Source organism: Halictus rubicundus, chromosome 2, assembly GCF_050948215.1.
Source record: "Halictus rubicundus isolate RS-2024b chromosome 2, iyHalRubi1_principal, whole genome shotgun sequence".
NCBI classification, from domain to species: domain Eukaryota; kingdom Metazoa; phylum Arthropoda; class Insecta; order Hymenoptera; family Halictidae; genus Halictus; species Halictus rubicundus.
The window spans coordinates 9,695,467-9,708,380 of NC_135150.1; the positions used below are offsets into that span (position 1 = coordinate 9,695,467).

Consider the following 12,914-nt stretch of genomic DNA (forward strand, 5'->3'; position numbering starts at 1 on the left):
CAAAATTAAAAATGAATTTTTGCATTCCGAGATTGAATGCACTTTTGCTTACAATCTGCGAATAATTGTTTTGTTAACTAGACTACTTTGACTTTATCTAATTTTTAATGATATCAAAGATCGGATCCAACGTGTTAATAAATGCAGTGTACAATAAAAACAAATAATAAAATAATATAATATAGTAATAATAAATATAATTGGTACAATATAATTAGTTGTGAAAATGATGTGTGAAATATCTCCAGTCTGATCTATTAGAATTGTTTAGAAAAATTATATTGTTCTTAATTTGTAAGTTCCTTAGAAAGTATTACGGTGGTCATTTCATCTTTAAATTCATTTTACTAATGTTGTTACAATTGTATCGTATAATATGCTTCAATTACATATAATAACGAGCGTGCTGTATCTAATTTACGCTCTTTAATTCTGTGGAATTAATATGAAAGTGATTTAATTTTGTGAGCAAGCTCGCATATGGTGAAATGATTAAATAAATTTGTATGTTCTACGTAACGCAAAGCAACGTAACGTTTGTGTATTTTAGGTAACTTAGAAATTTTTATAAACATGTATTGGTAATATATTATGCGAACATTATTTGTATATTCTTAAAAGTCTTGTTTCTGGGTACTATTGGTTGAAAAGCAAAAGTAACTTTCTCGAGGGATTAACTGATACTTAAAAAAATATTTGACACGTATTCTTTTAAGGTGTGATAACAATCTGCAAAGCAGGGAGCTAAAACATATTTTTGAGGTATCCCAGAATTCAGAGTGAATCTAGATTGTATATTTTCGAATTAGGAATTTAGACGTACAAGAAAACCTAAGAAAAATTCATTTGTTCAAACGGTATGTTCAGAGTTTGAAAATATTGTTTACCACATTTCTTACTAATAAGTTATTAGTAATAACCTACTGCATTTTTATGTAAACTCATGCGTGTGATTTATGAAGCCAGGATAGATTATATGAATTTTCGAAATGTTCTGTTTCTTGCTAACACTAATTATTAAATGCATAATGTTCTCCCAACCCGTAGAATGAGAACTACGTGTTCGTTTTTATGCTGCAGGTAACACGAATTTTTTGTTTTGAACTATAACACTGTTTTATATATCGTTACTCGTTTCTTTGATAGTCAAAGGGGTTGTTATGGGCATTAATGTGACGTAATTTCACGACTATAAGACGATAAGCATACGTACATGTATTTCCGTCGAGATATTTACGAGATTAATTGGAAGGATGTTCCGAGAAGAATTTATATAAATACTATAACTCTCATATACATTCTTGTATATGGATATACATGTGCGATTGACAACACGGTTTCATACATTTTTTAAACAGACATTTGTGTTATATGTTGTACATTATTTGTTTACATTTAATGTTTTATATTTATGTAACTATTTTAACAAATATTATTGTATCATTAAATTACAATAGTTTTATGTGTAATAAACGTATTATCTATTGTGAGAATAAAAATACTTACTTCCAAATGGTAAATCAATATCATAAATATCATAACTAACTAAAACACATAATTATGTCTTACGGCTAAGAAAAGTCAAAGGCTGTATTACACATAAAAATTCATATACCGTGCCATGCTAATTCTTGCAGCTTTGGCTATTGAAAAAACAACTTGCAAACACAGTATAAACGTTCAAAATATTACACCTAAACGTTTGTTACTATTTACGAAACAAGCTTGATCAGTTCTCTTCGCACGAAGTGGGAGGATACTACGCATTTCTACATAGACATTTATTTCTTGTTTAACGATCGTGATTCGAGGAAAATAATACAACAGTATTTTTAAATTCTTGAAATGTCTTTTCTATTTTGCAATTGATCTAGTCATTTTGATCTTAAATGCATAAAATCTGAAGTCTAATAATTACTATTAAGCAGCAAAAGATAAAAAGCTTCGAAGGCACGTATTTCAAATTTTGATTCATAGATTTACACACATGAGTTTACCTAAAAATGGATGAACTAGTCAGCAAGATTCCCAAAAAATGAAAAAATTTCAACATAACTAGCTCGTGCTGGTACCATCCATTAACATAATTTTTCCTTCAATTATCTTGTAGGTATCTATATTTCCAAGTTGAAAATAGTCAACTTAAAAAAATGTTATTGGCTCACATCCTTTAATTTCTTAGATACCTTAAGAAATAGCGTTTTTAAACGAGATTTTTAGACTTTTATAATTATTATAAATTATACTTATGATTAGACAGCGAATTTTATGCACGTATGACAAAAATGAGTAGGTGTAGTTTAAAATAGTGAAAGCATTACGAGAATTGAAAAATACTGTAACATTATTTTCCACCTATTAAACATATTAAGAAAGAAAATAAATTTCTATTTCACTCCAGTTTTTTGTAATTCTAGAAAAAAATTTTATTTCGCATAAAGACCCGCTGTCTACTTACAATATTGCTGTGTTAGTTCCTTGATAATATTAGGTGTAGAAATAAATTCGTAGCCATCACTTTCCGAATTTATTGATTATTTACAAACAATCAAGATACATACTACCACCGAAGATAATCTCCATCATTTTCTATGCATTTTCTCTATCTCACAGGACTCAATTATTCAATCTCCAATACAACAATCCATCTTCGGGCTCCTTTTAAAGCGTGCTTCTTGCAGAATCTCTTTTTAGTTTTTTTTTCTATGCTATTTACGCACTGTGCAAGAGGGGGAGTAAAAGCATAGGTTTTTTGTTTAAAATTTTGAAAATTTAAACGTCTCTAACGAGAATACGAAAATTTTCTTACGCAACAATACACTACAGATTTGAAGATTGAAACTTTTCCTTTAAAATGACCCATCAAAAGTCAGAGTACAATACTTTTTGGCCGTCCTATTACTGTTAAAAATTCGTCATTCATATGCAACAATCTAATAATGAAATAATAGTGTTCACAGCAGGTTGGGCACATTTTATTTGAGGTAAGATAACAAATGACCATTTGAAATGATTTTTTACTTCAAATAATTGATTATTTTTACTTGATAAATAAAGAAAGCAATTTTGTGTTGTGTCCAATTCAAGTGAAATATGTTAAAATAGTTTTTTATTTCAGCTACTTGACAAGTAAAATAACAAATTATTCTACATAAAATGTTGAACAAAATTAATGAATTAACTGAGCCGTATAATAGCAACTTTAACCGAGTTATATGCGTGACACATTATTACAAATCTGTATTTCGGACTAAATAGAATTAGAGAGTATTGAAGATTTTATTTGAAAAAGTATTTGATCAAATAAATAATGAAATAACAAGTTATTTAAATAAAATGAATTTATAATTTTTAACATAACTCTTAACATACGTGTTATACTTCTTCACTGTCAAACTGAATTCTGCTCCTTTTAAATATTAGAATCACGCTCGCTTATGTCTACACACCGTGATCAGTATTATTACTCTATTCCTTGACAAATAACGAAACAATCAAAATAAAGATTATTTGCCTGTTCAAATAAAAGAACACGTGGCTATTTCAAAAAACACGTGGACAAATATAATAATATATTATGTCGACTATGACATTTCAAATAATTAATTTGCATAATGCGCAAGTCTGGTTCGCAGTAACGCGTGTGGAGAAAGACTGTTTTAAAGTTCGCGCCAATTTCGGTACACGGTCTGCACGCTCGAGGAACGTTGGTTCATTCCTCTACGTAGCCAGGGACGGAGAGCGTGTTTGCATGTACGCACGATCTGGCTCGTGCATGCACGTGTAATGTATACATTCTGCGGTCGTGATAAGATCGAGAAGAAGCTTGCGCAATCTCGAGTAGCGATTACCACGGGAGGCAGTGTCGCGGACAGACGGACAGACCCGTCGCCGCCGCTGCCAACGGCTTTTACTTGCGTGTTGCCCCCAGTCCCAGCGCACTAACAAGGGGAGTGCCAAGGTGTGGAGATCGCTTTTCGAATGACACTAGGTACAACTTCTACTCAGAGTCGCCAGATCAAGACTTGTCCCCTCCATTTCAATTTTCCCTTCTACCGCGCTATTCCCCAAGTTTTCGACACGTTTCGTCTCTGTCGTGCATATCCCGGTACTGGCAGAGGGAGGGTAACTTTTTCCCCTCAATTCTTGCTCCCTCCCCTCACCTGGCGATACTAACTCATTCAGAGTGGCCAGATCAAGACTTATCCCCCCCCATTCTAATTTCCCCTTCTACCGCACTATTCCCCACGCTTCCGCCGCGGTCCGGTCACGTGCCGTGTTTCGTCTCTGTCGTGCATACTTTGGTATTGGCTACCAAATATTACGAGAATGGTAATTACGAGATATTACTTTCTGGTATATCTGCTACCCTCGATTCGTGCTCCCTCCCCTCATCTGGCGATACTGCAGTTCCACTATGTATCTAATGTTACCAAACATCTCGTGCCACGCTCGTCAGAATAGCTTTTCGTTTTTGAAAACTTCTACTCGAAAGTATCGCACGTTCCTGGTCACTCGGTTACAAGACAACGGAAACAACAGACGGTGACAACAGAAAGTGCTCTGTGGTGACAACGTGTACGACTACGATGCTGCAGCCTCGGCGTTCGAATTTTACGACTCAGCTTGCGATGCAGCTTACTTTTTCTTCTTCTTTTCAATCTGTACCTTTAGCGAGGTTAAACTTTACCTCAAGAAACCAGAATGTTTTATTATTTTTTTTAATAACTTTCACTTCCGTTTAAAATCTTCATCACGAACATACGTTTTACTAGTAATTCTTTCATTATAAGTAGACTGTATACGCGATATTATCGATGACATCAAATTTTATCAACGAGTGACCAAGATTAAGTAATCGTAATCACGTATTAACGATAATAACGCTACTATCCTTAACAGTAACCTCTGGTTCTGCCTTGACTAAGATACTGTAAAAGAGTAACTACTGCGAATGTAGAGTAACACAGGTTACGGCACGTTGTACACGGTATTCAAAAATAGAGGAAAGAATTACATCAAGAAGAGTATTCTAAAACAGAGATCTTTAGAGCCGCAATAAAAAGTCTCGTAGCCGCGGTTATACAGTGGATACATTTATCGGCATATCGGCCAATAAAATGGGAAAACTATCGGCGATAAAACCCGGCTGTTATCAATCGAAGGTGACTAAAATTCTAGTCTGACGAATCACCGACTCATTTAAACGTTAATCAGTACGCTGCAGTCTCGTATCGGTAATGAGTATCAGGCTTCAATGTCGCGTTAATCGCGTTATTACTCGTTGTGTACACATACACATATACCGCTATAGACTAACGCCCCATCCATTCGATCCCGTTTCCTTTTTTCTGTAACAGTCAGCCTCGAGCGAGCGATTTTCTCGCGCCCCTCCATCTCTTCAATCTATTTTTCTCCCTCTCCGTTACCCGCGCTTTTTATTTCTCTTTCTCGAGCCAACTTCTACCCACCACCCCCCTTCTCTCTCTCTCCATCGTCGCTCTATCTCTCTCTCTCTCCTACTCTATCACTCGTGCTCTGTCTCGAGAGATTTTCGCGCTTTCTTTCCTCGATTATAAAACGGTTACGCTGGAAGCGTCGGTGTGTCGCGCTTACAACGGATTTAACCGGCATGCCTCCCAGGTAGAATACGTCGCGGAGACTTGCTCGGTTTGAAGTTCCTTGATCGAAGATAACGTCTAGCGTCTACGAGCTAGATTCCACGTTCGACCTTCGATTCGATAACGCTAGGATAACGTTTCGACGAGAATGCACTTATCGCCCGTGGTGATTAAGTTGAGGGCAGCTGGAAATTTGCGCGAACATCGGTAAAAATATTGTATTGTCGAGGGGTTTCGCCGATCGATCGGCACCTACAGTCACGGTGAAAATCGTACGTAATACATCGACGGACATTTTAACTGAGTTTAGTAACAGGAAAAAGATTTCGACAAAAATTGAATTACCACCTTCTAGTTCAACATATTGTCATGTTTCATGCAAGAAAATAGAAATTATTTTTTACTGCCGAAAATTCATTGAAACTAAGAAGCGACGGAAGTTAACTTCACGTCCAAAATTGTACATTTGAATTTCCCGTGTTTATTTGAATGTGTCGTTCATGTTCGTTTCGATCTTTTTTTGGCAATTCGGTTCTTTCAACTTACAATTCGTGTACACCCCGACTAAGGTTTGTGAGGCGATTGCCATAAAAATAATTGAAAATCGAGGCAAACAACAACTGCAGAACGCGAACATGTAATTCGGCATATGAAGAATGGAATGTCTTATAGAGGCATTGCGAAAACGTTTTACAGAGAGAAACCGTTGGAAGAACAAAGAGAAAATTAAGCCATAGGTGAAGCTAACGGAAAGTGACGAAAGATGAAAAAGTGAAAAAGAATCCAAATGAAAGTGCCCCAACAATTGAAGCGTACTGGGATTGTGTTTGTGCCTACTATACTGACCCGACTACTCTACTTCATAGTCCGAAATTTAGAATTTACAGTTGGAATTATGGACAATGTATTTATTTAAGCATTTTAGAATTTGAAGGACAGTGCCCACAAATTAGGAATATTGAATTTATTTGTGTTTTATGGAACGAACCTAAGCATAAGTCTAGAGTGGCACAAGCATGGCTATTGTATAATTGCCCCATTGTGACTGAAACACCGCCGCAATCACTGGGTTTAAAATATTATAAAGAACGTTTGGCAGAAATTGAAAATAAAATTGAAGGAATTTGAAATATCGAATAAAAATCAATTAAAAGAAGCATTGTAGATGGCATGCGTAAAGATTGAACCAAATTTTTTAGAAAAATTAGTAAAGTCAATGCCACGACGATTACAAGTTATAAATAACAAAGGATATCCCATGAAATATTAAAATTGATTTCTTTCAATGTAATTATGTAATTATGCGCCGTTTCGTATCTTGCACGATTTTGAAAGTGACGTCTGCTTCGGTCACATTTTTATAGTAAAAAACTAATTTCTATTTCTTTAAATACTAATAATAATAATTTCTATTAATTTCCATTTCTTTTACTAATTTTATTTCTATTTTTTTAAGGATATGAAAATATGTTGAACTAGAAGTTGGTGATGCATTTTTTTTCAAAATTCTTATCTTGTTACCAAACTTAGTTAAAATGTTTAACTTGGTTAAATGTCGATACACACTGTACGATTTTCACTGCGAGTTAACCTTAAAATTACTTCCTCTCGAGAAGAATGAACCGATGGTGAGGCTGGGTCAGGAATTATTCTAACTATAAAAATGTAAGTGTATTCGGATAAACTATGGTGAAACAGGTTCGTATTCGGTATACATTCAAGTACAATAGCCTGTCGTGGATCGGCAATGATCATAGTTTCCCCTTTTGTCTGACTTTCAAACCGTCCACCACCTGACGGTTAATTCGTAAGACTATAAAATCGTCGAAAACTCTGCACGTTGCAGTGTAGAAGAGTGAAGAACGGAGGGAGAAGAAGGTAGGCCAGGGCGGTGGTTGTTTGACCGAGACGATAACTCGTCTTCGTGACTTAACGGGTTCACTTGGAACGCGAAACCGTCCATATGCAGCCGACGTGTCGCGCCGCGCCGGATAGAAGAGAAAGAAGTCGGTGGTGTGCGCGCGGGATCGAAGAAAATCTCCGGACGCAAGAATCTCGCGTTGAGGAGCACTGATCTGCAGTGTATATCGTGTATTAGTCTGGATATGGTGGGGATGGTGGCGAAGGGTGCTGGAGGAGGACGCGGAGGGGCTCAAGGCCGGTCACGCTGTCAAGCAAGAAAGCCTGCGCGCCGAAATATCAACATGACTGTCCAACTCGGTTAGCCTCCGCTTGCTGCTCCGATTACCTCTCCACGTTCTTGAACACGCGCGTCTATGTATCTCCCGTCTGTCCCGCGTCTACGGTGAAATTTGTAGAATCATGAGAAAAACCCCGGGAAACGATCTCTTTATTCGCGGATGACAGCAAAGTGGATGGTCGAACGATTTAGAAAGAGCAGATAGGTTGGGAGGAGTGGGTGAAATAGAAAGAGTGCGCGAGAGCGAGAGAGAGAGAGAGAGAGAGAGAGGAGATGGTAAAGTTTCGGACAGGTGGTAAAGGCGCAGAGGGTGACAGCTGATAGTCTGAGACTCTGGTTATCGGGGAAGGTTACGAAACTCGTTACCACGAGAAAGGCTGCGACACGGTCTCGCAGGACAGAAGCGGAATACTCGGGTGGGTGTGTGAGAGATCGAGCGTGAGCGAGTACCTCCGCGGCCGGGAACGAGAACGAGAAAGAGAAAGAAAAAAGAAGACGAAGAAGGATACGCTGAGACAAAAGGGAGAGACGCCGAAAGCGGAGAAAGATTCGGGCCGATCGCGGATTGAGCGGGTTCACCGAACGCCGCGAAATTCTTGGACGGGTCTGGTTTATCGCGGCATTAGGGAACCAGTCGCGCTGATAAAGCAGAGAACGGTTTTCTATCGGCGAGAAATTCGTTCAGTGAAAAAGAAGTAAAAAAACCAAACGACGGAGACGGGGACCGAGAGCGAGAAGCAGTAGACGAAGAGAGAAGAGAGAGGGGGGGAGAGAGAGTGAGAGAGTGAGAGAGAAAGAGAGGGAGAGAGAGAAGGGTGAAAGGATGAAAGGAATGGAATGGAATGGAATGGAAAGGAAAGGGGACGGACGAGGAAAAGGAGGAGCGAGCGCGTCGAGGGGTCATCGGGAAACATAACCTCTGAACGCTCGACGTTCGACTGCCTCGAGAGACACAGGGACGTTTTTCGACGTTCACCTCGTTTCCGCTGTTATGCTTCCGCGTGTAGCCTGCCTGCCTTACCTTATGCTCGTCGTTCGTGTAGCGATGGCCCGCGGTCTCGACACTTATCCGATCGTTTCGCGTTCGAGCGCAGCGTCCGAGACACGACGACACTCTTGACAGTTTTCCACGATGATGCGTGTCGGCAATAGTTTTTTCATTGGTACACGAAGCCCAGCCGGACAGCCCGGATCACAACACTACCGACACTGAATACGCGACACTTCGGCAGACTCGTGATCGGGCGTCTTCGGACGAAGTAACAGGCACCCGAAAGAGCATGGCACACCTTCGCGTCACGTTACAACGAGTTACAACAAGCCACGGGCAGCTACAGGCACGGGCTACCTCGGACTCTCTGTCTCCGTCTCCGTCTCCGTCTCCGCTGTTGACTGGTGGCTACCTCACACCACAACCTCGTCTCCTACCTGTGTCTCTCTTTCTCTCTTTTTCTCTTTCTACGCTCGTGCACGGAGCCACTGCCGATAGTACAGTGCATCGCCACCAGATGGTCCATCCTGTCGCGCCTCCACTCTGTCTCTACATATATGTATACATTGCCACTCAAAAGATTTCGCGCACCCTTCGCTATTTAAAAAACCCTCTTTTCTAGACCTTCGTAATTTCTTTTTCCTGACCAACAGTCGGGCACATTTCCATAAAATACCTGGAATTAGCTCGAAAATTTTCATGTCATAGAACAGATTCGAGGGCCGCACTAGCCACTAGAATGGCCAGGAACAAACTTGAGAATTTTGCGTAACATGTCGGTTCTGTTAAGGGTACCCATAAGTAATGCTGTTTCCTGATATACATGTAAAGTTCTATTTTGCTTAACATTCAGTATAGATTCATTAGTTACAGATTAATTTTACAATAAGCACACTACGAACTAAATGTTAATAAATTCGATGAGTATGTAGTTTACGAATAATGTAGCAATGTTTAATTAATCAGTAAAAACGACATTACTTACGGGTACCCCTAATACATATATGTATGCGTATATAAATTTTTCATATAGTAAAAAATTTTCATTGAAAAAATGCCGGCCAAGTGAAGATTAGAATCAGATCTTTTCGCAAAATAAGTTAATTGAGATACACTGAAAAGGACGCAGACTTATATCTGATCCCATTTGTTAAACAAATAATAGTCAAGTTCAAGTTACTTGAAACAAGTTCATGCCAATTTAGTATGGATTTTTTTCACTACTACACTACCACTTAACATAATATTCGATTTTATTTATGTTGGACTAGGATAAGAATGTTTTACCTTCTTTGGTGTGGTCAGGTATATCGAAATTTTTCCATTATTACATTTAGGAGATGTTGAGATGAACTTACAATTTCGTTGCAGCAACTTGCAGCTGTAAACGTGAGACAAGTTTTTGCTTTAGGAAGTAATTTTGTAATAAGTCGAAGAAAGTTGTCCAACGTGTTGAAAAAAGATGGTGTGCTGGAATAATCATAATTTAATATCAATTTCATTGCTAATTTTTATTCAAATTATGTTTTTTTGTAATTTTCTCTATTCTATAAATTTGGTTTAACTATTTATTTCCGAGGGTATGCCCATAAGATATTAATTGCTTAAAATCACATTAGAAATTTTTTATTCTAAATGTTTATTCTACGTTATTTTATTTTATGTTGTATTTTTGTTACAAAGTTTTAATTTATTAGATTGACCCCCTCTCCCCATAAGAGTAGTTTTATAAAGACTATTTACAGCAATTTCTAGTTTCTCGTTGTAGCAAATAAGTAATACCAGAAGTTGATTCTACAATCCCAAAAGCCCCAAATACTGTTCCGTTAGTATTGATAATGTATAATTAACAGAGACATGATTTTTGTCCAGCTTATTGCGATTCTGGCCCACTGTGTGACGGATAGACCGAGGGGCTTTATGCTAATTTGCGTATCACCAGAACACTCCGGTAAACCTCGGAACAAGGAAAAAATTTATTTTCCGGACCAATTGTGTCCGTATGCTAACAATAAAGTAGACACGTCATTCATGCTTGAAAATGTATTTCCTTGAATTTGACAAATTTGCAGGTGTTACAAGCTCAGAAATCTTTACAGTCTATTTGTAGCGTTACTGTTATATGTTGATGCTGGAAAAATCGAATTTTCCTTAAGGGGTTATATACCTTTTAACAGTTGAAAAATAAGAGAAATTTAATAATTTTTTCACATATAAAATCACGTTTCTTTGAAAAATGAATACATATACATTTTATTATATGATACATAAGTAATTTGCTGAAAAATTCAGCTAAATGTCTTAAGCTAGAAGAACGTGGCAGCTATTTTCCAGAAAACACATTTACAAAACAGTGTTTTTGAAACCAGATGATATCTTCGTGGGTTTTATCTAATGTACGATTTTTAAAATGTTATATTAAGGGGGTATTTCTGGTTTTCGCGGCCATTTTTCAACAATTTTTAGGAATTTTTTTCCAGAGAAACTATGGAACTTTTTGCGTTAGGATTTTGCTCAGTAATGTATTTTTTGCCATGATTACAGTTCTCCTGCTGAACGAAAACAAAAAATGAGGAAGTATGTCAATCCGTATGAGTATGGCTATGATCTGAACCAAGATAAATTAAAAATCTTAATTTTTGAAATATTTTTAAGCCTTTTGCACGTTAAAAAAATAAGGAAAAATACGGATTTTTAAAATTTTGGTTCGCTGGTATGGGCAGGATATGTGCAGAAGATCCTCTCAAATTTTAGCGTGAATTGGTCAATTTTTGAGCCAACCAATTTCGAAAAAACACGTTTACAAATTCAGCTATCAATATCTCGTAACATGAATTGCATAAATACGTTAATTTTACGTATTGAAACAAATTCTTTTGAAATTCGATTTTTTCAAAATGAAAACCACAATGCAGCAGTAAATAAGACAAGAAAAATTGGTCCTTGTCGAAGATAAGTTTAAAAATAGTTACAAAAATTTGAATTCAAATATGTATATAATTTTTTATTTAAGCTTTTAGCTTCTTTTGTCCGTGAAAAAAGGAAAATGTACGAATAAAAAATTCGCTTGTCTTAAGAATGTTATTGTAAAACTTTATCCATACTGGTCCAGCAGTCTATCAGATATTTTTTGTATCAATTTTGTGAACTAGGTTACAAGAGGAACGTATTCAAAGCTCCAATTATTCGTTAACATCTTGGAATACGACTGCACTTCCGTAACTATAAGTATAAAACTATAAGGAAGTATGCCAGAAGGATCGTATTAACAGAACATACCATTTCTAATATAATATACCATTTCAGAAAAAATAATTTTTTTATTTTGCCAAGGGTATGTAGCGCCTTAATCTGGTTTTCTTTTTATATTTTAATTTTATAATTATCGCAAATCTTGTATACTCGAGTATACCATTATTTCGGATTATGAATTTTGTAACGAAAAGGTGAGAACGGCTATAATTTTATTGGAGCAGCTTTAAAAAAATGTGTAGAAAATATTTACGGTAGCATTTATTGTTAAAATAACGTCTTTCTAAATCTATTACTGCATAAAAATCTGATATTCTTACAAAAAGAAGTATGAATGATTGAAAGCATTATTTTCTTTCGCAAACTGTAAACGGTTCGATGGTTAAGTATATAGAATAAGAATTTCATTTACTCAAAAAACCAAGGATGGTTTGAACAACTTTATCTATTATGCCGAAATAGATATGAAATTAAACATATATGATAATTATTAAACTACGGATCCCTATGCAAAATAAAAATTCTCTGCATTAATTGCAAGCTACAGAAATGAAATAAAAATTTATTTGTTCTTTTAATCTCTTGAATAAGTTGATGATAATATTTCGATTCTCTTAGATCCCATTTATGGTTCTAGTGTTTTTGTCATAAATGCACAAATGCGCAGTCTAATAATTACGTACTTCAGATTGAAATTGTTTCTGGATTAAAAATAGGAGTAAGTTTGTTTTCAACCCTTAAGCGAATTATTGGACTGACGCGTTCCCACTCAAATTTATGCTAATAATTATTTCATGTGTGACTATTGTATGTACAACTATTTATGGATTTAGATAACATTTCACGATCT

General features: G+C 36.4%; 1 protein-coding gene across 2 annotated transcripts in view; it reads right to left on the reverse strand.

The window, feature by feature from the left end:
* The window catches only part of Hr39 (nuclear hormone receptor FTZ-F1 beta), a 50,224-nt gene extending 40,834 nt beyond the window's left edge, over positions 1–9,390 (reverse strand). For both annotated transcript variants that reach the window (XR_013084510.1, XM_076805104.1), the window contains exon 1: positions 8,843–9,390. The gene's annotated coding sequence lies outside the window, so the exon portion shown is untranslated. The remainder of the gene's footprint in view (positions 1–8,842) is intronic.
* Positions 9,391–12,914: the final 3,524 nt, after the last annotated feature.